Here is a 24,422-nt window from a genome sequence, read left to right as displayed (position 1 = left end):
TGTTATAAAGCTGTTTTGCTGGTGTTGAATTATCTTAGCTTTTGCTTGTCTGTGAAACATTTATTTCTCCATCAAATCTGAACAAGAGTCTTGCTGGGTAGACTATTCTTAGTTGTAGGTTCTTCCTTTTCATCCCTTTAAATGTATTGTGGCAAGAATGGGCATTTTAATTAAATAACAATGAGGAGCTATACCATGAAGCACATAATACCGTTTGGAAGGTTAGGCACTAAAAATTCAGATAATGGTAAAAGCACTCTGCCATGATATTCTTTTCCAGATTGGCAACACTTTATCATTATTCACTGGTATGTTTCTAGCAGAGAACACAGTCATGCTACACTACAGAAGTTAAATACTGTATGTATTTGTTAAGATTATTGGAAAATAATTTGAAAAGGGAAGAGAGAACATGACATAGGAGAGGGTTAAAATAATGATTTTTATACCTCCTTCTTTTGTCATTTTAGTATTTTTTAGTATGTTGGAATATTTTGAAAATAAGCTTTGGAAAATTATAATTTATAAGAGTTTGAGCAGACTTCATTTCCACTTAGAACTATGCTATGGCACTCACAATTAAAATTCATTTCATGTTAAAAGTGTTTTCATAAAAAAACTTTTAATGTAGTTTCATATATCAATCCCAAAGTTAAGTTTGGTAAATCTTTATGACACATTTATAAGCAGTATGAATATAAGTAAGCACAATTTCAACCACAGATACAGTCGCTCTATATGAGAAGTTAGTTTTAAAAAGGGAGCTTGTGCAATATTTTCTTCTATTTTCTATTCCTGAGTTTCTCTTCTCATTGTTTTTATTTTATATTTCATTGCTCTAATGTTTCTGTGACTGAAGCTATGAAATTTCTAGTTTGGATGAGTTTATAAACTCCATACTTGATGACAATAAAGCTGAATACTAGTACTGATACATCATTGTTCTATCCAGAAAATAATTTTACCCAATTTATCAGTCTGTATAAAATCTAAGGCACCATTGTTAGCAGATAACAAGCTTTTAAAAATTACATATTAGTATATATGTAATATATACTAAAATATATACTATTATATAATTTGTCATGTTTATTATATATGCTATAACTTATATGTCATATAATATAATTTATATACAATTGTATATATAATGGGCTTCCCTGGTGGCTCAGATGGTAAAAAATCTATCTGCAACACGAGAGACCTGGATTCAATCTCTGCACTGATCCCCTGAAGGAAAGCATGGCAACCCACTCCAATATTCTTGACTAGAGAATCCCCATGGATAGAGGACCCTGGCAGGCTATACTCCATGGGGTCACAAAGAGTTGAACATGACTGAGCATCTCAGCACAGTGCATATATTTAATATCGGACCTCTGAATTCTTTGCAAGTCATCTAATTCAGATTTTTCATGCTGTGGATATAAGAGGAACCAAGTAGATCAATGTGGTTATGACATATGTTTCAGTTTCTATTTCTAAGGAAAAGCAATACTTTAAATTATATAACTATAAACAATCAGGAAGAGTATATTGGCAGCTACTGATGAATTTATTTATAAGTTGATATATTAGTCAACTGAAACTAACAGCTTTGGCGAGTTTTACTATAACACCAGGTATTTTTTGTTTGTTTGTCTTGTTTTGTCTTACCGTAACTCTAGGGCTTCCCTGGTGACTCAGATGGCAAAGAATCTGCCTGAAATACAGGAAACCCAGGTTGGATCCCTGGAGGAAGATCCCCTGAAGTAGGAAATGGCAACCCATTCCAGTATTCTTTGTTTGTTTCTGTGCAACTCCATTCTCTGAAATTCCATGGACAGAGGAGCCTGCTGGGCCTCGGTTCATGGGTTGTAAAGAGTCGGACATGACTGAGCAACTGACACTTTCACCATAAGAAAATTTTAAGTGCTGTTATTTATAGTTATAGGCTTCCTTGGTGGGTCAGACAGTAAAGAATGCATCTGCAATGTGGGAGACCTGAGTTCGATCCCTGGGTTGGGAAGATCCCCTGGAGGAAGGCATAGCAACCCACTCCAGTATTCTTGCCTGGAGAATCCCCAAAGACAGAGAAGCCTGGCTGGCTACAGTCGGGGTCACAAAGAGTTGAACATGACTGAGCAACTAAGCACACACATTTATAGCTATAGATTGTTTATTAGAGACAGTGTTAAAAAATAAGATCTTAAATACTACTAAACCAAGGAGGGGGAAAAGACTAGATTTCTGCTTTCCATTAAGATTTAATAAATTATAGCTATAGGTAAACTACCACTGAAACAATTTAGATAAAATGAGTAAGCCTTCTGGTGATGAAGAAGCTGGGGGCATCGAATTAGGCAACTTAATTTAAAAATCTAGAACATTGGTCAATGTCTACAGAACAACTGCCTTTAGACATTAGAGCAATAAGCAGTGTGGAACTGTGATCTCTGGGAGAAGGAAAACAAATCAGATGACTCCTCTAGTGATCGTTCTAGCTTTTAGTTCATAGAAAAATTTTGAATCATAAAAAAGAGATGGGAACTCAAGCAGAGAATAGAGCTCTCATTGAATTAAGAAGACAGAGAGCAAAGTGGCTAAAATATTTGTTGTGAAGTACTAGAGAGAATAGAGTTGCATAGAAACCAATAAAATAACAATAAGAAAGGGAACTTCAAAAACCTGCTGCGTTCCCCTCAGTCTTGTCTTTATATTGATTTGCATATGTGTTTGGTAATATTACATGAGTGAGTAAAGATCAAATGCCAGGGAGCTATAGATTGAACAATTCTTGAAACATACACAGGGCTCAGAGATGTTTAAATTCCATCCAGACTGAGAGACCTTGATAAACCACTAAGTGATCCTTGGAAACCTTGATGAACCCCTGAGTCTTAGAAACTTAAAAAGAGCGTGCCTTAGTATTAAATATAAACTAGCACTGGTATACCCTAGATCCATGCTAATAAAGCATAAAGTAAATCTGAAATTATCAAAGGCAGAAAATGATATCCAAACACTCCATAATGGAATATAGTGTCCAATTGGAAATCCAGGATCCAATAAAAAAATGCCACACATGTAAAAAGCAGTGTACAAAAGAGTTGAACATATTTAAAGGACATAGAGGGCAAAAAAAAAGCCCCAAATTTTATTTTCATCATATCTTTTAAAACCTTAAGTGTAAATGCATTATGTGACTTTTACTTGATTCTGCTTCAAGTGAACAGTAAACAAAAGTATGTATGTTGAGAAAAATTGAAATATAAATATTGATAGAGTATTGGTTATTATTAGCAACTAATATTAATTTTCTCAGATGTGATTATCATTATGTAATAATTTAATATTTTAAATTTAATATTTTAAATTGCACATGAAGAAATTAATGATAAGATATCACAAAGTATAATAAAAAGCATGAAGAAAAAATACTTTAACATTTGTTGAATACAGACAGTGGACAGATATTCATAGTACTGTATATGATGTTATATATTGATATTCAAAGTACTTTCAAGATTTAAAAGAAATACTCAAATATTTAATTAAAAATGGAAAAATAAAATAAATAAAATGAACAGGAATAAATAAGAAATACAATTAAAATTTGTGCTATTATTATTTGTTCTTTATTGAGAATGCAGAGGAAGTTTTCACATAGAGGTACACGGTGGGCTGAGCCTTTTCAGGGAAAATGCCATTCTAGAGTAAAATTTGGCAACAATACACTCTTCATTGCCTTGCACTCTGTGCTCTTTTAATTTTCCTCCTACTTTCTGAAATGTGATATGCTCTTTCCCATTTGGGGATATTGAATTTTATCATATATTTTCTGAGACCTCTCCTCTCCTCTGCTTCCACTCCTAAATCTACCTGATCAGCTAAGTCTTACATTTCTCACTGGTTAATTTCTTTTCATTTTTAAAGACAGTTCAAGTGGTTCTTCCTTAATCTTCTCAAATTCACACATGCTTGGTGAGGTTATCTTGTCAGATGCTCCTGTCACATCCCTCTCCCTTCAGGTTATTACTGAAGTTTTGATACACATTTTAATGTTTTCTTAAGTGTTAAAAATTGATCTCATACTAAGATGTAAGCTCCAAAGGGGTGTTGTCAGAGAATAGAATTGTCACTTATGCATCATAGGTACTCAAAATATATTTTAAAGATGAGTAAAAGGAAAACCACATTAAGATTATAAAATGTGATTTTGAAAGAAATGATAATTTTGCATTCCTCATGTTTCAGATTATACAACTGATAAATATACCTTCAACTTTAAACTTTATACTCCAAAATATTTGCTAACAATTCAACAGCTCACCTTTCCTTTTGTGGAGTCATTGAGAATTATAACACCATGGAGTCTGGGATAGAAAAATAATCAATTGTAAATCCCTAAATGAGGCAAGCATCCAATACAGGATTGTTCCAACTGGTAAAATTCTGATGTGTTTGTTTATCTTCTTAATACCTTTAAACATACAGTGTGAAGGTCTGTTGATTGTATTGATCATGAGCATCCTGTGGAGTTTTGTGTTACTCCCTACCAAATAATAGGTTCACCTTGAAAATGTGAGGGTCAAGACATGGTAAAGGTTAAAACTTCTTGACTGACAAGCATTTATTTATTTATGAGATTAAGTTTCCACTAAGTCATTGTCACTTATTTTCTTCTGCCAAATGCTATAAAATTGTCCAAAAACCATAGCAATTGAATGAAAATAAGGAACAGAAATAAATCAGATGAAATCTTAAGAGAACTGCAAAGATAATCAGATATCTTTTGAAGGAATATTGCATCTTATATTTATTTAACATGATATTAAATAAATATCTTTTCTCTCCAGATACTCATATTTTCTAAAATCCAAAATACAATTATTAAATGCTTTTGCACAGTGATATAAAATTACATAAAATCTTTGAAAAGTTGATCATATCAATTTTTTTCCCCCCCTCAGAAAAATTCTGGAATCTGACTGTGAGGTCACTTGAGACATCATTTAGAAGATTCAAAAAGGTTTCTCCTAAGGCCTATTTTAAAAAAATCTAATTGGATATCTCTTTTATTTATGTCCTAAGGTTGAAATTTAAGACTACGTAAATAAATAAAACATAGTAGTGAATCACAGAATCTGATTTCAATTAGAGATACATGTAAGGCTACAAGAGTTATTTTGTGCGGTTTTTTGTTTGTTTGTTTTTTGGCTTCTTTGTTTTAGTGTTTATTTTTGTTTTTTAAGATTTAGTAAAAATGGCTGCCCATTCTGATTGTGACTCCATATAGAATAATGCATTCACATGGCTGGATTTCTGTGCTCTGAGCAGGCAGGATTATCGCTAAATTCCAGAGCAAATTATACATCTATATTAACTTCATGCTTGTCATTCTGGTAAACATATGTTTATATGATTACAGAAGTACGAAATGTGATTTGAAAGTATCTATAATAATGTGCAGCTTCACACTGTATTCCAAAGGGGCAGATTAAAGTAGTTACTTTAAAAATACATAAAAATTTTAATAACAAATATTTTCATAAGTCAGTTTCAGAACTCATCATACCTATTGAAAGGAATAAAGCAAATTAACTTTAACATCCAGTTCAGTTCAGTCACTCAGTCATGTCTGACTCTTTGCGACTCCATGAATCACAGCATGACCACCCTCCCTGTCCATCACCATCTCCAGGAGTTCACTCAGATTCACGTCCATCGAGTCAGTGATGCTATCCAGCCATCTCATCCTCAGTCGTCCCCTTCTCCTCCTGCCCCCAATCCCTCCAAGCCTCGGAGTCTTTTCCAATGAGTCAATTCTTCCCATGAGGTGGCCAAAGTACTGGAGTTTCAGCTTTAGCATCATTCCCTCCAAAGAAATCCCAGGGTTGATCTCCTTCAGAATGGACTGTTTGCATCTCCTTGCAGTCCAAGGGAATCTCAAGAGTCTTCTCCAACACCACAGTTCAAAAGCATCAATTCTTCGGAGCTCAGCCTTCTTCACAGTTCAACTCTCACATCCATACATGACTACTGGAAAAACCATAGCCTTGACTGGACGGACCATAGTCGGCAAAGTAATGTCTCTGCTTTTGAATATGTTATCTAGGTTGATTATAGCTTTCCTTCCAAGGAGTAAGTGTCTTTTAATTTCATGGCTGCAGTCACCATCTGCAGTGATTTTGGAGCCCTCTAAAATAAAGTCTGACACTGTTTCCACTGTTTCCCCATCTATTTGCCATGAAGTGATGGGGCTGGATGCCATGATCTTCGTTTTCTGAATGTTGAGCTTTAAGCCAACTTTTTCACTCTCCTCTTTCACTTTCATCAAGAGGCTTTTTAGTTCCTCTTCACATTCTGCCATAAGGGTGGTGTCATCTGCATATCTGAGGTTGTTAATATTTCTCCAGGCAATCTTGATTCAAGCTTGTGTTTCTTCCAGTCCAGCGTTTCTCATGATGTATTCTGCATATAAGTTAAATAAGCAGGGTGACAAGATACAGCCTTGATGTACTCCTTTTCCTCTTGGAACCATTAGCCAAAGTATTTGACCTTCAAACAAAGGCACCTAAATGTTCAGACAGCAATAAAATAGAAAATCAAGAAAATAAAAAAAAAAAAAAAAACTAAACTCACTCATACAATATGGCAGAATAGTCTTTTTTATTCTCTCCAATTTTAAAAAGGCTGACTTTAAATTTGAAGACTTAACTCCCCAAATACTTATGCTGACCAAATTATACATGAATGATCTGTCATACTTTAATGCAGCAACAACTTCAACATAATATCTTCACTTTATGTGATTCATCTTCATTTCTATATAAATGCACAATAAATAATTTGACCCCTTTGTATTCATGCATTCAATCATTCATTTGATCTTTTATTCATTTTTTCATAGCAAATCTCCTGAAAGCAGCCAGTGTGGCTAATATTAATTTGAAGTTTTAATTTAATTCAGTCTTGACAAGGATTTACATTTCAGAAAGTAAATTTTTTTCTAGTGGAAGGCAATATTCAGTTCAGTTCAGTTCAGTCACTCACGCATCTGATTCTTTGTGACCCTGTAGACCACAGCACACCAGGCCTCCTTGTCCATCACCAACTCCCAGAGTTTAATCAGACTATGTCCACTGAATCGGTGATGCCATCCAACCATCTCATCTTCTGTCATCCCCTTTTCCTTCTGCCTTCAATCTTTCCCAACATCAGGTTCTTTTCAAATGAGTCAGCTATTTGCATCAGGTGGCCAAAGTATTGGAGTCTCAGCTTCAACATCAGTCCAAGGCAGTATGCTGATCTTCTTGTACAAAGTTCCCCACTGAATTGTAGATAGCTATTTCCCTAAGTGCTTGAGAAACAGGAAACTATCAGATTCCTAGATGATGAATTAAGCTCATGAAAATCTAATTTTAGCCAAAAGCCCATGAAAAGAATTATTAATAAAATACATAAAGAAATAACAATGTTCATATATTTTGAATCTGTTGCTCTGCTATGAGCTGCATAGTGATAAACAGCTTAAACATAATAATCAGTCAAAGCCAAATTTGAATAAAAGCTCTACTGTTTAATAGCCATGTCATCTTACACAGAACCCTTCACTTTTCTAGCCCAGATTTCCCAAATTATAAATAGAATTTTAAGTACTTTTCTCACTGGACTGTTCCAAGACTTCAAATTTGTTATGAAAGCAAAGATAAAATAAAAATGAGTACCTGAAATAGATTATCGACAATAGATTATGATAAGGATATTGATGCTGATGACAAGTAAGCAATCAGAAATTCTGCGAAAATTAAGAAAATATAAACAGTGAGGAAGAGATATAAATCAAAAGAAGCACAAGGGGGAAAGAAATCCTGGAAATTGAATAGAATAATTAATTTTTCACCTAGAACCCAGGACAACTCCTAATCTGAGAGCAGAAGAAACTGCTGCTGGAATCTTTAGTTTGCCTTTAATTTTGAAAGTTAGTTTTTGTGAATACAAGATTCTTAGTTGTTAGTTCTTTTTTATCTTTCTTCACTTTCTCAAAATTTAGACTTAAATTGGTAGGTAACTCTAACAGCTAAAAATTGCTTATCTAAATTAACAGATTGAATAAATAACATACTTAAATAAAAGAAAAATATTCTTATGGCAATAGATTTCCTCAAATATGGTTTATTTTTATTTTTTTTTAGTTTTTTATTTTTTTAATTTTAAAATCTTTAATTCTTACATGTGTTCCCAAACATGAACCCCCCTCCCACCTCCCTCCCCATAACATCTCTCTGGGTCAAATATGTTTTAAATGATTATAATAACATTGTAAAATTTAAGCTAACAAGAACTAAGAAACAATGTTGGGTCCAGAAAACAGTGTCATTCAAAATTTTTAAATTACAGTGGTTGAACTTGAAAGATCAGAGGAGATTATATTTTATTTTATTTTTTTAAATTTAATTCAATTTTTTTTATAATTTTAAAATCTTTAATTCTTACATGCGTTCCCAAACATGAACCCCCCTCCCACCTCCCTCCCCATAACATCTCTCTGGGTCATCCCCATGCACCAGCCCCAAGCATGCTGTACCCTGTGTCAGACATAGACTGGAGATTCAATTCTTACATGATAGTATACATGTTAGAATGCCATTCTCCCAAATCATCCCACCCTCTCCCTCTCCCTCTGAGTCCAAAAGTCCGTTATACACATCTGTGTCTCCTTTGCTGTCCTGCATACAGGGTCGTCATTGCCATCTTTCTAAATTCCATATATATGTGTTAGTATACTGTATTGGTGTTTTTCTTTCTGGCTTACTTCACTCTGTATAATCAGCTCCAGTGCCATCCATCTCATCAGAACTGGTTCAAATGAATTCTTTTTAATGGCTGAGTAATACTCCATTGTGTATATGTACCACCGCTTTCTTATCCATTCATCTGCTGATGGACATCTAGGTCGTTTCCATGTCCTGGCTATTATAAACAGTGCTGCGATGAACATTGGGGTACATGTGTCTCTTTCAATTCTGGTTTCCTCAGTGTGTATGCCCAGCAGTGGGATTGCTGGGTCATAAGGTAGTTCTATTTGCAATTTTTTAAGGAATCTCCACACTGCTCTCCATAGTGGCTATACTAGTTTGCATTCCCACCAACAGTGTAGGAGGGTTCCCTTTTCTCCACACCCTCTCCAGCATTGATTGCTTGTAGATTTTTGGATCGCAGCCATTCTGACTGGTGTGAAGTGGGACCTCATTGTGGTTTTGATTTGCATTTCTCTAATAATGAGTGATGTTGAGCATCTTTTCATGTGTTTGTTAGACATTCGTATGTCTTCTTTGGAGCAATGTCTATTTAGTTCTTTGGCCCATTTTTTGATTGTGTCGTTTATTTTTCTGGAATTGAGCTGCATAAGTTGCTTGTATATTTTTGAGATTAGTTGTTTGTCAGTTGCTTCATTTGCTATTATTTTCTCCCATTCAGAAGGCTGTCTTTTCACCTTGCTTATATTTTCCTTTGTTGTGCAGAAGCTTTTAATTTTAATTAGATCCCATTTGTTTATTTTTGCTTTTATTTCCAAAATTCTGGGAGGTGGATCATAGAGGATCCTACTGTGATTTATGTCTGAGAGTGTTTTGCCTATGTTCTCCTCTAGGAGTTTTATAGTTTCTGGTCTTACATTCAGATCTTTAATCCATTTTGAGTTTATTTTTGTGTGCGGTGTTAGAAAGTGATCTAGTTTCGTTCTTTTACAAGTGGTTGACCAGTTTTCCCAGCACCACTTGTTAAAGAGATTGTCTTTACTCCATTGTATATTCTTGCCTCCTTTGTCAAAGATAAGGTGTCCATATGTGTGTGGATTTATCTCTGGGCTTTCTATTTTGTTCCATTGATCTGTATGTCTGTCTTTGTGCCAGTACCATACTGTCTTGATGACTGTGGCTTTGTAGTAGAGCCTGAAGTCAGGCAAGTTGATTCCTCCAGTTCCATTCTTCTTTCTCAAGATTGCTTTGGCAATTCGAGGTTTTTTGTATTTCCATGCAAATCTTGAAATTATTTGTTCTAGTTCTGTGAAAAATATGGCTGGTAGCTTGATAGGGATTGCATTGAATTTGTAAATTGCTTTGGGTAGTATACTCATTTTCACTATATTGATTCTTCCGATCCATGAACATGGTATATTTCTCCATCTATTAGTGTCCTCTTTGATTTCTTTCACCAGTGTTTTATAGTCTTCTATATATAGGTCTTTAGTTTCTTTAGGTAGATATATTCCTAAGTATTTTATTCTTTTCATTGCAGTGGTGAATGGAATTGTTTCCCTAATTTCTTTTGCTACTTTCTCATTATTAGTGTATAGGAAGACAGAGGAGATTTTAGAATAGAAAATTAAAACACTAGGTAGACTATACATTAGACTGTATAGCTCATGGGGTCACAGCATCTGACGGGACTGAGGAACTCTCACTTTCACTTAGGTAGAGTAAGCATTTGAAAGAAAGTAATTATCTGTCATACATTGTAAAACTATATCTACCTTGTGAAACTTAGAGAAAAAGAGATATTGGTAACACTCATAGCTAAGATTCATTGTTCCTAATTGCTAGGAAATGAATTAAGTATTTTGGCTAATAACATTTAATTTTCAGGAAAAATCCTTGGATCAGTGACTTTTCACAAACTCTACTTTGTAAGTGAAGATACTGAGCCATGTAAAGTTCAAGTAACTTGCACAAAACCAGTAAGTAACTGTTGCAGCAACCATTTAATTCAACACATTATATACTCTCTCTCTCTCACACACACACACAATAAAATGCACACAAATTTTAACAGAAAAGCTATGATTGGAAAATACAGACCTGAAGAAAACATACTTATCAATTTTTATGAAAATAAGATTAACTAGAACCAGAAAATGCCTTAGGGTACTTATAACTCTCTCAGATTTTCACCCTTTGAATGTTGTGACTTTATGGTCCACAATCTTAAGAAAATTCAAGTGGTAAATTCAGGATATATTATCCCTCTGTCTACCTTCTTATCTATCTATCTGTCTTATCTATCTGTCTATGTTTCTATCTGTTTCCAAGTAAGAAAAGATCCTGTATGCCCACAGTGCAAATAAGCCCCTGCACCACAGCTGTAGAGCCTCTGGTCTAGCACCCTGGACCCACAAATACTGAACCCCCATGCCACAACTACTGAAGCTTGCATGACCTACAGCCTCTGCTCTACAGCAAGAGAAGCCACCACAATGAGAAGTCTGAGCACTGTAAGTAAGAGAGTAGGCCCAGTTCACCACAACTAGAAATAAACCTGTGCAGCAAAGATTCATACAGTCAAAAATAAATTAATAAAATTGTTTTTTAAAAAAGAATTTTTCACTGCAGTGTCTCAAATACAAGTAAAAATATGTTGAGAGTCAAAAGGTACTTGAACATAGTCAATCAATTTTTGCTAAAACTGTCAAAATAGGACCAGTAAATGTGACTTTTTATGTGAGGTTGTTGTGAGTTTGACATTTCAACGTGAAATTATGTTTACTGACATTTCCCAGAGAAGACCAACAGATATTGAAGAGTCATAATTTTGAATCAGTGATTATATGGTGTATATTTTCTCACATGATTGATTCTCAGAGTTGTTACTTGCTACAAAATTAATATCAAAGAATATAGAGAAATTTATAAATTTTTTGTATGGTTGTTCTTAATTTAAAAAAAAATGTTCATTCTTAAGAAAAAGCTTACCTAAAACATTTCTGCTTATAGAAATCATATGGTAAGTTATACCGTTTTATTTGCTTTTTGCTTTTCTTGTATTTATTTGTGGAGTTACATTTTTCTTACAAAGGTCTAAGGATGGAAATTGGTCAGTAAAGTGTGAGTTTAGAAATAATGGATGATACAATGAAAACCTGCATTTTTTGAAAATAAGACTTAACACTATGCTTTAATTTGTATATGTTTACCTATGTGTGATGGTTATCTATTTTTGCAAAAGATATTATGAAAATAAGCTCAAGAGCATTTAATAGAAATTAATAAAATTTATCTTAACTCTATAGAATTAAAAAAATTATTTAAAGGGAAAAATGAGTAAATTTGAAAAACAACCATTAATCCTAAAAAATATATATCATAAATGATATGCTACACTTGCAACATTATTTACAATATTTTACGATTTACCAAAATGTGTAACCAATGTTATACGTTAAGGGACAAAGATTAATAATGTATAGTCTCCATCCATAAGGAAACATCTGATTTTATGTCTCCTGAATTTGTTGTTGCTTTGTGGGCAATTCTTTTCCTCTTCTCATTTTAAAACAAACAACACAGATTGGAGGTTAAGTTAGGATAAGAAGCAAGCCAAGTAGTTTGAAATCCAAGCAGTCCCTTGGCTCTCTGTGTTTCTTCTCAAAGCTGGAAGTTTGTTGGAGAGTTCAGCTAAGTTAGTAAGAACTTAGAATATTAGAGACTAGATATCTCTTCAAGAAAACTGGAGATATCAAGGAACCATTTCATGCAAGAATGGGCACAATAAACGACAGAAATAGTAAGAACTTAACAGAAGCAGAAGATATTAAGAAGAAGTGGCAAAAATAATCAGAAGAATGATACAAATGACCCAGATAACCAAAATGGTGTGGTTACTCACCTAGAGACAGACATTCTGGAGTGTGAAGTCAAGTTGGCCTTAGGAAGCATTACTGTGAACAAAGCTAGTGGAGTTGATGGAATTCCAGCTGAGCTATTTCAATCCTAAAAGATGATGCTCTTAAAGTGCTGCAATCAGTATGTCAACAGATCTGGAAAACAGCAATGGCCATAGGAATGGAAAAGTTCAGTATTCATTACTGTCCCAAAGAAGAGCAATGCCAAAGAATGTTCAAACTACTGCACAATTGGGCTCATTTCACATTCTAGCAAGGTAATGTTCAAAATCTTTCAAATTAGGCTTCAGCAATATGTGTACCAAGAACTTTCAGACATACAAACTGGATTTAGAAAAGACAGAGGAACTAGAGATCAAAATCCCAACATTCTTTGGATCATAGAGGAACCAAGGGAATTCCAGGAAAACATTGACTTCTGCTTCAAAAGCTTTAGTAAGCCTTTGACTCTATGGATCACAACAAACTAAACTGCGGAAAATTCTTAAAGAGATGAGAATACCAGACCACCTTATCTGTCTCCTAAGAAACCGTATGCAGGTCAAGAAGTAACAGTTAAAACTGGACATGGAACAACAGACTGGTTCCAAATTGGGAAAGGAGTACGGCAAGGCTGAATGTTGTCACACTCCTTATTTAACTTCTATGCAGAGTACATTATGTGAAATGCTGGGCTGGATGAAGCACAAGCTGGAATCCAGATTGCTGGAAGAAATATCAACAACCTCAATATGCAGATGATATCACTCTAATAGCAGAAAGTGAAGAGGAACTAAAGAGCCTCTTGATGAAGGTGAAAGAGGAGAGTGAAAAAGCTGGCTTAAAACTCAACATTCAAAAAAACGAAGATCATAGCATCTGGTCCCCCTACTTAGTGGCAAATAGATGGAGAAAAAGTGGAAACAGTGACAGATTTTATTTTCGGGGCTCCAAAACCACTGTGGATGGTGACTGCAGCCACGAAATTAAAGACACTTGTTCCTTGGAAGGAAAGCTATGACAAACCAGTGAACAAAAAACTAGGGACATCACTTTGCTGACAAAAAAGTACATAAAGCCAAAACTATAGTTTTTCCAGTAGTCATGTATGGATGTGAGAGTTGAACCATAAAGAAATCTGAGTGCTGAATAATTGATGCTTTTGAATTGTGGTTCTGTGGTGACTGCAGCCATTAAATTAAAAGAGGCTTACTCCTTGGAAGAAAGTTATGACCAATTTAGATAGCATATTCAAAAGCAGAGACATTACTTTGCTGGCTAAGGTCCCTTTGGTCAAGGCTATGGTTTTTCCTGTGGTCATGTATGGATGTGAGAGTTGGACTGTGAAGAAGGCTGAGCTCCGAAGAATTGATGCTTTTGAACTGTGGTGTTGGAGAAGACTCTTGAGAGTCCCTTGGACTGCAAGGAGATCCAACCAGTCCCTTCTGAAGGAGATCAGCCCTGGGCATTCTTTGGAAAGAATGATGCTAAAGCTGAAACTCCAGTACTTTGGCCACCTCATGGGAAGAGTTGACTCATTGGAAAAGACTCGGATGCTGGGTGGGATTGGGGGCAGGAGGAGAAGGGGACGACCGAGGATGAGATGGCTGGATGGCATCACTGACTCGATGGAACTCCCAGAGTTGGTGATGGACAGGGAGGCCTGGCGTGCTGCGATTCATGGGGTTGCAAAGAGTCGGACATGACTGAGCGACTGAACTGAACTGAACTGGAGACTTTTAAAAGTGCTTGGACAACGAGTGGATCAAATCAGTCAATCCTAAAGGATATCAACCCTGAATATTCTTAGGAAGGACTGATGCTGAAGCTGAATCTCCAATACTTTGGCCACCTGATGCTAAGAGCCAACTCATTGGATAAGGCCCTGATGCTGGGGAAGATTGAGGGAAAGTGGAGAAGCGGGCAACAGAGGGTGAGATGGTTGAATGGTGTTATTGGACATGAGTTTGAGCAAACTCTGGGAGATAGTGACAGACAGGGAAGTCTGGCATACTACAGCCCATGGAGTCACAAAGAGTCGGACATAAGTTAGCTACTGAACAACAAGAACTCAGCATTTTATCTTAAATTAGTGGAATAGAGTACTTCTTGCCATTGGGAAGACATGAGAGTTTTTATTATTATTTTATACTAATTAGCCTATATATCTTAGCATACACTTGTGCCCATTAGCCTGCTAGTAATAAAACAGCAGATAATAATAACATTTGCTATAATATTTTGAATGTTCAATACCTACCTTGTCAGCATTTTTGCAAATTACATTTCATTCTTTATGTTTAATTGTTTCAGCAATCTATAGGTCAGAAACTTTTGTTGAATGAAACACAGGATTCAATTAGAATGGAATACAAACTCTGTGCTCTTTCCCAAATTTCCCACTGCTTCTCAACCTAAGTCTGGTTCTTATCTATGCCTCTTTGACACATATTTTATTCCTTTGTTCTTTGGTTATCGCTAGGAATTTTCTTTGTAGAGAGGGACAAAGCAATAAATAGTGTGACATTTTAGTCCTGCCATACCTATATGTCACACTAATTATTTCCAGATTATTGATAACTCTTTAGTGCTTAGGGACCTTAATTCTTTAGATAAATGGAAAATAGCTACTCTGCATTAGATAAGCTTACACTGAAGTTTCAGTGGCTTAGCAAACAAAAGATAATTGCTCACTTACACTATATGTCCTACATATCTAAATAATGGCATGTGTTTCTGAGTGAGGCAGTGTGCCTCAACTTCACACAGCCTTATGGAAGTATCAAATGTATAGCTGCATTGTCAGTACACCTGACCTACTTGGTTGCCATGGAGGAGAGAAAACATGGGGAAGCATCTGTTATTTTTCCATAGTCCAGAAATGCTGATTGTCATATTCTCTCATATTTCATTGATCAGGGTAATTTTTTGGACCATTCTCATATGCAAGTGGCAAGAAAAGTATAGTCTTTCTTGTGACAAAAAGAGAATAAGAAATGGGTTCTGGTAGACATGAGTCAACTACCAGATTATCCTCTCAAAAAGGTTAGCGATTCCTGACACAGGAAGACTTCAGGTAGACAGTTTGTTGTTGTTCAGTCACTCAGTCATGTCCGACTCTTTGCTACCCCATGGACCTCAGCATGCCAGGCTTCCTTGTCCTTAACTATCTCCTGGAGTTTGTTCAAACTCATGTCCATTGAATCAGTGATATTATCCAATGATCTCATTCTCTGTCGCCCTCTTCTCCTCATGCCCTCAGTCTTCCCCAGCATCAGGGTCTTTGGTACAAGGTGCAAAAGTTTTTTGATTGATGTGAAGAGGACCAACCTAACAAATTATATAAACCTGGCACTGTATAAGATTGCCTCCTGCAAGGCAGAAAACAATCTTTCATCCCTATGCAGAAGATTGAATGGAAAATAATGATGCAATTTACCACTTCTAAGGATAAACAGACAGACCAAGAAGATGGAAAGGCTCTTAAAAAGAACTGTTTGGTGGTATAATATTTTAGAATGGTTCATGGCTTTAATAATTGTTTCTTATTGTGCCTGAGAAAATCAGAGGAGTGCAAGAAGAGAAAACAAAGGCAGCAGCCAGAGTCAGCAGTGACAGGCTCCCCACTGAGTGCCATGAGCTTCATTATCTCCTGTCATATCAACTCCTCAATCAAAAAGAAAAAAAAAAAAAAGAAATAGTTCTCCAGAAGCAGGAGATGGAGGGAAAATAAAACACATGCAAATTGCCCAAATTGTAGCACAAATTACTACTAAAGATACCGTTAAAGAATAATAGAGAAAAGCAATCATTTTCCTCCCATTTTTTTCTTAAATTCTAGCAAATGTGATATCCATTTACTCTGTTACATGAGACAATGTGTTCACTAATCAGATGACTTTTTTATTTATAATGAGGTTTCAGAATATTTTTTCCAATATTATAAACAAAAGTTTATGATATTAATCTGTTCTCTATGCAAAACAGGAAGAGTCACTTTTTTTCTATAGCTACTAATAAAAAATTTGCTGATAAATGTTTTAACTTTAGAGTATATATTTATAAATACATGTTTCAATGGGAAAAACTTGACAAATGCATTACTATTCCCCGTATAAATACTTTTTAATCTGATAATTAATATTTTTGGTCAGTTTTATATGTGCTTACCTGAATCTTGACCAAGATAGTTGAGAAAACACCAGTTTAATATTTATCAAAGATGTCAATCAGCAATGAAGTAAAAAATTTTTTAAAAATTTAGAGATCTTAGGTAGCACAGTATTTTTTAATTTTTATGTAGTTTATTTACAAATCCTCTCCATTTTTTGAATCTTGAGAATTGAGAATTTGTATTTTTTTCATTAGATTTTTCATTTATATTATTATCCTTTAAGTGTATGATCTATACACTAAAGCTAACTTCTTTGCACTGATGAGTGCACGTTGAATGACCCAACTTCCCACAATGAAAAGAATTAGAATGCTTACTAAAGTACATATGTGTGTGTGTATAAAATATATGTGTGTATTCAAATCTTCCTATGCAATTTATTTCCTTTTCTAGTGTCCATAATTGATCCAAGTACTACTAACAATCACTGATTTTAGTTTCTATGTTTTTTCATTGCCTCATTGCCTTCAAATAGTGCAAATATAAGACTAAAAACTTCTATCCTATAAATCAAAGTAACAAATATAATATCAGGAAGGCAGAGTGATCAGAAAAAAAAATCATCATTTTTAACTGATCCAAACAGAATTTCAATTTCATTAATGTGTATCAATTTAATATCTTAACAAGATTTTAGGTTTGCTTCAGGTTCTATATTGTAGACCTCTGGTTGACACATGAGTTTCACTGCCAGTCAACTCCTGATAATCATCCTGCACAGAAAACTATGTAGGTACACATTCATAAGAATGGTCTGTTATTTGTAAATTCCAGTATTTTCCAAAAATATGCTAAATAGGCCTTTACTGAATACTCTGATTCCATAAGAATAATCCTGAGTTATGGGAACAAAGATTACTCTGTTGTAGGCGTAACATCATTTAGACATCTCTGTGTCTCTAATAAAGTAAAATGCTTTGTATATAAACCAGAAGGCTAATGTGAGTGGGGTTTTATAAAGATTTAAGGCATTATAGTGGAGAAGGCAATGGCACCCCACTCTAGTACTCTTGCCTGGAAAATCCCATGGACAGAGAAGCCTGGTCGCTGAAGTCCATGGGGTCGCTAAGAATCCAACACGACTAAGAGACTTCACTTTGACTTTTCACTTTCATGCACTGGAGAAGAAAATGGCAACCCACTCCAGTATTCTTATCTAGAGAACCCCAGGGATGGTGGAGCCTGGTGAGTTGCTGTCTATGGTGTTGCACAGAGTTGGACAAGACTGAAGTGACTTAGCAACAGACTTAGCAGCAAGGCATTATAGACAATTGAAGTAATTGAATAGATCTAAAAGTTTTGTTTATTCAAATTCAAGTAGCTTTATTTCCATTCTTTTTTTTTTTGTTTTGAAATATAGATGATTTACAATATATGTTAGTTTCAGGCATATAGCCTGAATGGTGATTCAGTATTTTTAAAAATTATACTCCATTAAAATTAATTTCAAAATAATGATTATAATTCCCTATGTTATACAATATATCTTTGTTGCTAATCTCTTTTACACGTTGTAGTTTGTATCTCTTAACCCCATACTCTTTCCCTCTCCCCACTGATAATCACTAATTGGTTTTCCATTTTTCTGTATACATTTTTTTTTAATTTTTAGGTTCCAAAATAAGTAATAGCACATAGAATTTGTCTTTCTCTAAATTGTTTCACTATCGTAATATTCTCTAAATCCATTCACATCATTGAAAATTACAAAATTTTAATCTTTTTTATGGCTAATATTCCATTGATTTATATTTACAATCTTTTTATCCATTCATCTGTCAAATAACATTTAGGTTGCTTCCATATCTTGGCAACTGTAAATAGTGTTGCTATGAACTTGGGGTACGTATATCTTTTTAAATTAATGTTTTCATTTTTTTCAAGATATATGCTAAGGAATTATATGCTAGTTCTGTTTTTACTTTTTGTGAGGAACCGTCATACTCATTTTCATAGAAGCTGTATCAAGTTACATTCCCACCAAGAGTATGCAAATGTTCTGTTTTCTCCACATCCTTTCCAAAATTTATTTGTAGACACTTTGAAGTTTGCCATTCCAACAAATGTGAGGTGATATCTCATGGCTTTGATTTACATTTCTCTAATAATTAGTGATGTTGAGCATCTTTTCATGTGCCTATTAGCCATCTGTATATCTTCCTTGCATAATTACCTATCTAGGGCTTCTACCCCGTTTTTGATTTGATTATGTTTTGTTTGTTTGTTTGATATTGTGTTGCATTAGTGATTTGTTTATTTTGGATATTAACCCCTTGTAAGTCATATCATTTGCAAACATTTTCTTCCATTCCATAGGTTGCTTTATGTTTTGTCAGTGGTTTTCTTTGCTATGCAAAAAAAAAAAAAAAAAAGTTTAGTTTAGGTATCATTTGTTTATTTTTACTTTTATTTCTTTTGTGTTAAGAGATCCCCCCCCCCCCCAAGAAAATTGCTGATTCATAAAGTCAAAGAATATTCTGCCTTCTTTAGGAGTCTCTTCTGGGAGTTTTATGGTTTCAAGTCTTACATTTAGGTCTTGAATCCATTTTGAGTTTATTTTTTGTGTATTGTGTGATGTAATGTTCTAATCTCCTGGTTTTACATGTAGCTGTCCAGTTTTCCCAAGCCCTCTCATTGAAGAGACTGTCTTTTCTCCACTGTATATTCTTGCCTCCTTGTCATAGATTAATTGACCATAGGTATGTGAGTTTCCCTGGAGTAGGAAATAGCAACCCACTCCAGTATTTGTGCCTGGAAACTTCCATGGCCAGAGGAGCCTGGTGGGCTATAGTTGATGAAATAAAAAACATGACTGAATGATTAAGCACAAACATGTGGGTTTATTTCTGAGTTCTTTATTGTGTTTCATTGGTCTATGTATCTATTTTTCATTTTCCCCATACTATACTGTTTTGAATAAGTTAAGTAAGCAAGGTGACAATATGCAGCCTTGACGTAATCCTTGTTCTCTTTGGAATCAGTCTGTTGTTCCATGTCCAGTTCTAACTGTTGCTTCCTGACCTGCATATAGGTTTCTGAAGAGGCAGGTCAGGTGGTCTGGAATTCCCATCTCTTTAAGAATTTTCCATAGTTTGTTGAGAAAATAGAGAGTTCCAGAAAAAACATCTATTTCTGCTTTATTGACTATGCCAAAGCCTTTGACTGTGTGGTTTCTTTTCTTTTCTTTTTTCACAATAAACTGTGGAAAATTCTGAAAGAGACTGGAATACCAGACCACCTTACCTGCCTCTTGAGAAATCTGTATGCAGGTCAGGAAGCAACAGTTAGAACTGGACATGGAACAACAGACTGGTTCCAAATAGGAAAAGGAGTACGTTAAGGCTGTATATTGTCATCCTGCTTATTTAGCTTATATGCACAGTACATCATGAGAAACACTGGACTGGAAGAAGCACAAGCTGGAATCCAGATTGCTGAGAGAATAGCAATAACCTCAGACATGCAGATGACACCACTCTTATGGCAGGAAGTGAAGAGGAACTCAAAAGCCTCTTGATGAAAGTGAAAGAGGAGAGTGAAAAAGTTTGCTTAAAGCTCAACATTCAGAAAACGAAGATCATGGCATCTGGTTTCATCACTTCACGGGAAATAGATGGGGAAACAGTGGAAACAGTGTCAGACTTTATTTTTGGGGGCTCCAAAATCACTGCAGATGGTGACTGCAGCCATGAAATTAAAAGAGGCTTACTCCTTGGAAGAAAGTTATGACCAGCCTAGATAGCATATTGAAAAGCAGAGACATTACTTTGCCGACTAAGGTCTGTATAGTCAAGGCGATGGTTTTTCCTGTGGTCATGTATGGATGTGAGAGTTGGACTGTGAAGAAAGCTGAGTGTTGAAGAATTGATGCTTTTGAACTGTGGTGTTGGAGACGACTCTTGAGAGTCCCTTGGACTGCAAGGAGATCCAACCAGTCCATTCTGAAGGAGATCAGCCCTGGGCATTCCTTGGAAAGAATGATGCTAAAGCTGAAACTCCAGTACTTTGGCCACCTTATGGGAAGAGTTGACTCATTGGAAAAGACTGTGATGCTGGGAGGGATTGAGGGCAAGAGGAGAAGGGGACGACCAAGGATGAGATGGCTGGATGGCATCACTGAGTCAATGGACGTGAGTCTGAGTGAACTCCAGAAGTTGGAGATGGACAGGGAGGCCTGGTGTGCTGCGATTCATGGGGTTGCGAAGAGTTGGACACGACTGACAGACTAAACTGAACTGAACTGAATTGATACTGTTTTGATTAGCTTTGAAGTATAGTCCGAAGTCTAGGAAAATGATGTCTCCAGCTTTGTTCTTTTTTTCTGGAGATAGCTTTGGCAATTCAATGTCTTTTGTGGTTCCATATGAACTTTAAGATTCAAGTAACTTTTCTATAACATAAAGTTAATAAAGGCAATATTGTTGATAACTTATTCAGGCCTCACTATCCCCTACTTATAAGTAGGTGCCTTTGTTACTCTCCTTTTTCAGATGATGAGAAGAAGGAACAGAGAGATAAAGTAAAGTATTGAAGGTTATACACCCAGCTGTTCAGAGCTGTGATTTAATCTCAGGTAGGGTTTCCCCTGGTGACTCAGATGGTAAAGAATCTTCCTGCAGGGCAGGAGACCTGGGTTTGATCCCTGGGATGGGAAGATCCCCTGGAGAAGGAAATGACAACCCACTCCAGTATTCTTGCCTGGAGAATTCTATGGGCAAAGAAGCCTGATGGGTTACAGGCCACAGGGTCACACAGAGTCAGACATGACTGAACAGCTAACACATACAGTCCAGTAATTCAGAGCTGTGATTTAATCTCAGGTAGACTAGCTCCAGAGACTTTACCTGTAGTCAATATTAGAAAACATCAGTTTTTATTCACAATCTAATTTTACTCTGATTTTGTTCATTTTTCTTATCTATGGGACTATGGGACTTTCGGAGAAGGCAATGACATCCCACTCCAGTACTCTTGCCTGGAAAATATGATGGATGGAGGAGCCTGGTAGTCTGAAGTCCATGCTAAGGGTCGAACACGACTGAGCGACTTCCCTTTCACTTTTCACTTTCATGCATTGGAGAAGGAAATGGTAACCCACTCCAGTGTTCTTGCCTGGAGAATCCCAGGGTCAGGGGAGCCTGGTGGGCTTCCGTCTATGGGGTCGCACAGAGTCGGACACGACTGAAGCGACTTAGCAGTAGCATGGGACTTTGGGTTAGGGTAATTTATGTTTTGGAAAAGGCAATGGCACCCCACTCCAGTAATCTTGCCTGGAAAATCCCATAGACAGAGGAGCCTGGTAGGCTGCAGTCCATGGGTTCACTAGGAGTTGGACACAACTGAGCGACTTCACTTCCACTTTTCACTTTCATGCATTGGAGAAGGAAATGGCAACCCACTCCACTGTTCTTGCCTGGAGAATCCCAGGGACAGAGGAGCCTGGTGGGCTGCCATCTCTGGGGTTGCAAAGAGTCGGACACGACTGAAGCGACTTAGCAGCAGCACCAGCAGAAACTTATGTTTTAATATTTATGATTGCACAAAAAATAAACAAAAACATGTCTAGGACATGGATTTCAATTTTGAAATATGATACAAAGCAGAATATTTAATCTGCTTGCATACATCAAAGGATTTGTTTGTTTTTTATGTTGCAGCTGAACTTTCTTTCTCTTAGTAATACTAGAATGAGAAGTGGGTAAACACACTGTGACCAGGAGGTGCTAATGGTATCCATAGTCATAGACTATAAGTCTTTCCCAACTTGTTTTTCTTTCAGTTTGTTACTATGTAGCTTGTTCTTTCCTGTTTCATCCTGGCCCTACTCTATCTTCACAGAATTCACTTTCTTACTCATCTCATTTGCTAACCAATACAGTTCTGTAAGTATCACAGACTGAGAAGCTGAATATTTTTTAACAAAACTAAAACTTCTATCTCCTCTGAAACTAAATATTAGAAAATAGTGTCACAGAGTAAAAAAAATAATTAAACACCAGTATATTCTCATAACTATATTTATAACTATATGTTTACATGCAGACATGTTGTTAGTGGCTTCTTCAAATTAAAAAAAATATATCATTATTCTACCAGTGAAGCAGAGTTTCTTAGTCTTACTGTACATACAAACATGTGTAACTGACTTATACATGTTGTTGGAAAATTTTGAACTAGATATAATGAAACCAATAATATTGCTTAGAAAAAATATCTGGCATATAGTAAGTTATAATTAAATATTATTATTGTTGTTTTTACAGTCTCAGTTATCCTGTTATCTCAGTTATCCTATGTGATTTATTTAAGTAGCTAATACAGAAAGTAATAACAGAGATAAACAACCTGATTTGGGGAAATAATCTTTTTATTACTAACTTTATAAGCCACATTTAATAGAATGGCAACCAGTATAAAACAATGTAAACCAAAATATTCTTCTGAAAACCCTACATCTTATTCAAAACTAGAACCTTAGACTCCCAAGTGAAATGTGATTGCCCTATTGCAATACATTCCAAGTGATGAGGAACATAATGTTATACATTTGTCTAGGATAGTCTCCAAAACAAGATAGATAAATGAGAGATTTTAGTCTTAATTGCTTTTGTCTGCTACTTTTTGTTTTATTTTCCTCTTCTTTCTCTTTCTAGGAGTTCTAGTGAACATGGGCAAAATTATGATAGCCTAATTAGCAGACTCATCTGAGTCTTTCAAGTGTAACAGTATATGTAAGGACTATAAATGTTTTTCTTTGGAAAAGTTCATTCCATTTTGATTAGAGCCACGATTAAGAAGTAAGCTGAAGGAAGAAATGCAAATGTGATTAACTTGTTTTGAAAACATTTCATTTAGGTGGACAGGATAATTTTTTATTGCATCATTAAAAATAATGTCTCAATCAAGAACATGTTTTCTTAAAAGTAAAGATATGCAACTATATATGAAATATGTATATATTCATTAAATTAAAAAAAAAAAAAACTTTAAGGAATTGAAATTCTACTTTGCGGTGAACTGCTGTTCGTTAAGTCCAGAGAACTATATCTTTGATTATATAAAATTCTACCTATTCTTTCATATGGAATTTCTTTTTCTGCTTCTTTTTCCAAATATGCTTTTTCATCTTTATTCTCAAAACCACTACCATGTCTAATTTTCCATATCACTGAACATAGAAATACTTTATTAATTGGTGGCTTAGCTGCATTTTTACCTTTCATTTCCAACTTGGCTCAATTTATGAATTTATGAGACTATTCTTCTTAATACCCCATTTGGGGTCTGCTATCTAGTCCAATAAAGAGCATCCTTCTTCCCTTCTCAGATTCTCAACAAATTTTAAAATGAGGCAAAAGCATAAAACAAATTGAAGAGCAAAATATAAATATACTAATGGAGACAGTTTTGGAGAATCTAATTAATATTCTAGATTATAGCATCAAATCCCATGGACATCTGGAGGGCTACAGTCCATAGGGTCACACAGAGTCCAACGTGAGTGAAGTGACTTAGCATGCACTCTAGCATGTGGTGCCTGATACTCAAACCCATGAGAATGACAGATTTACCAACTTAGACGGAGGTAGCACTTGGTTGGCACAGACG

The sequence above is a fragment of the Ovis canadensis genome, chromosome 2 (assembly GCF_042477335.2).
Source record: "Ovis canadensis isolate MfBH-ARS-UI-01 breed Bighorn chromosome 2, ARS-UI_OviCan_v2, whole genome shotgun sequence".
Taxonomy (NCBI): Eukaryota; Metazoa; Chordata; class Mammalia; order Artiodactyla; family Bovidae; genus Ovis; species Ovis canadensis.
Note: the sequence above shows the minus strand (reverse complement) of the source record.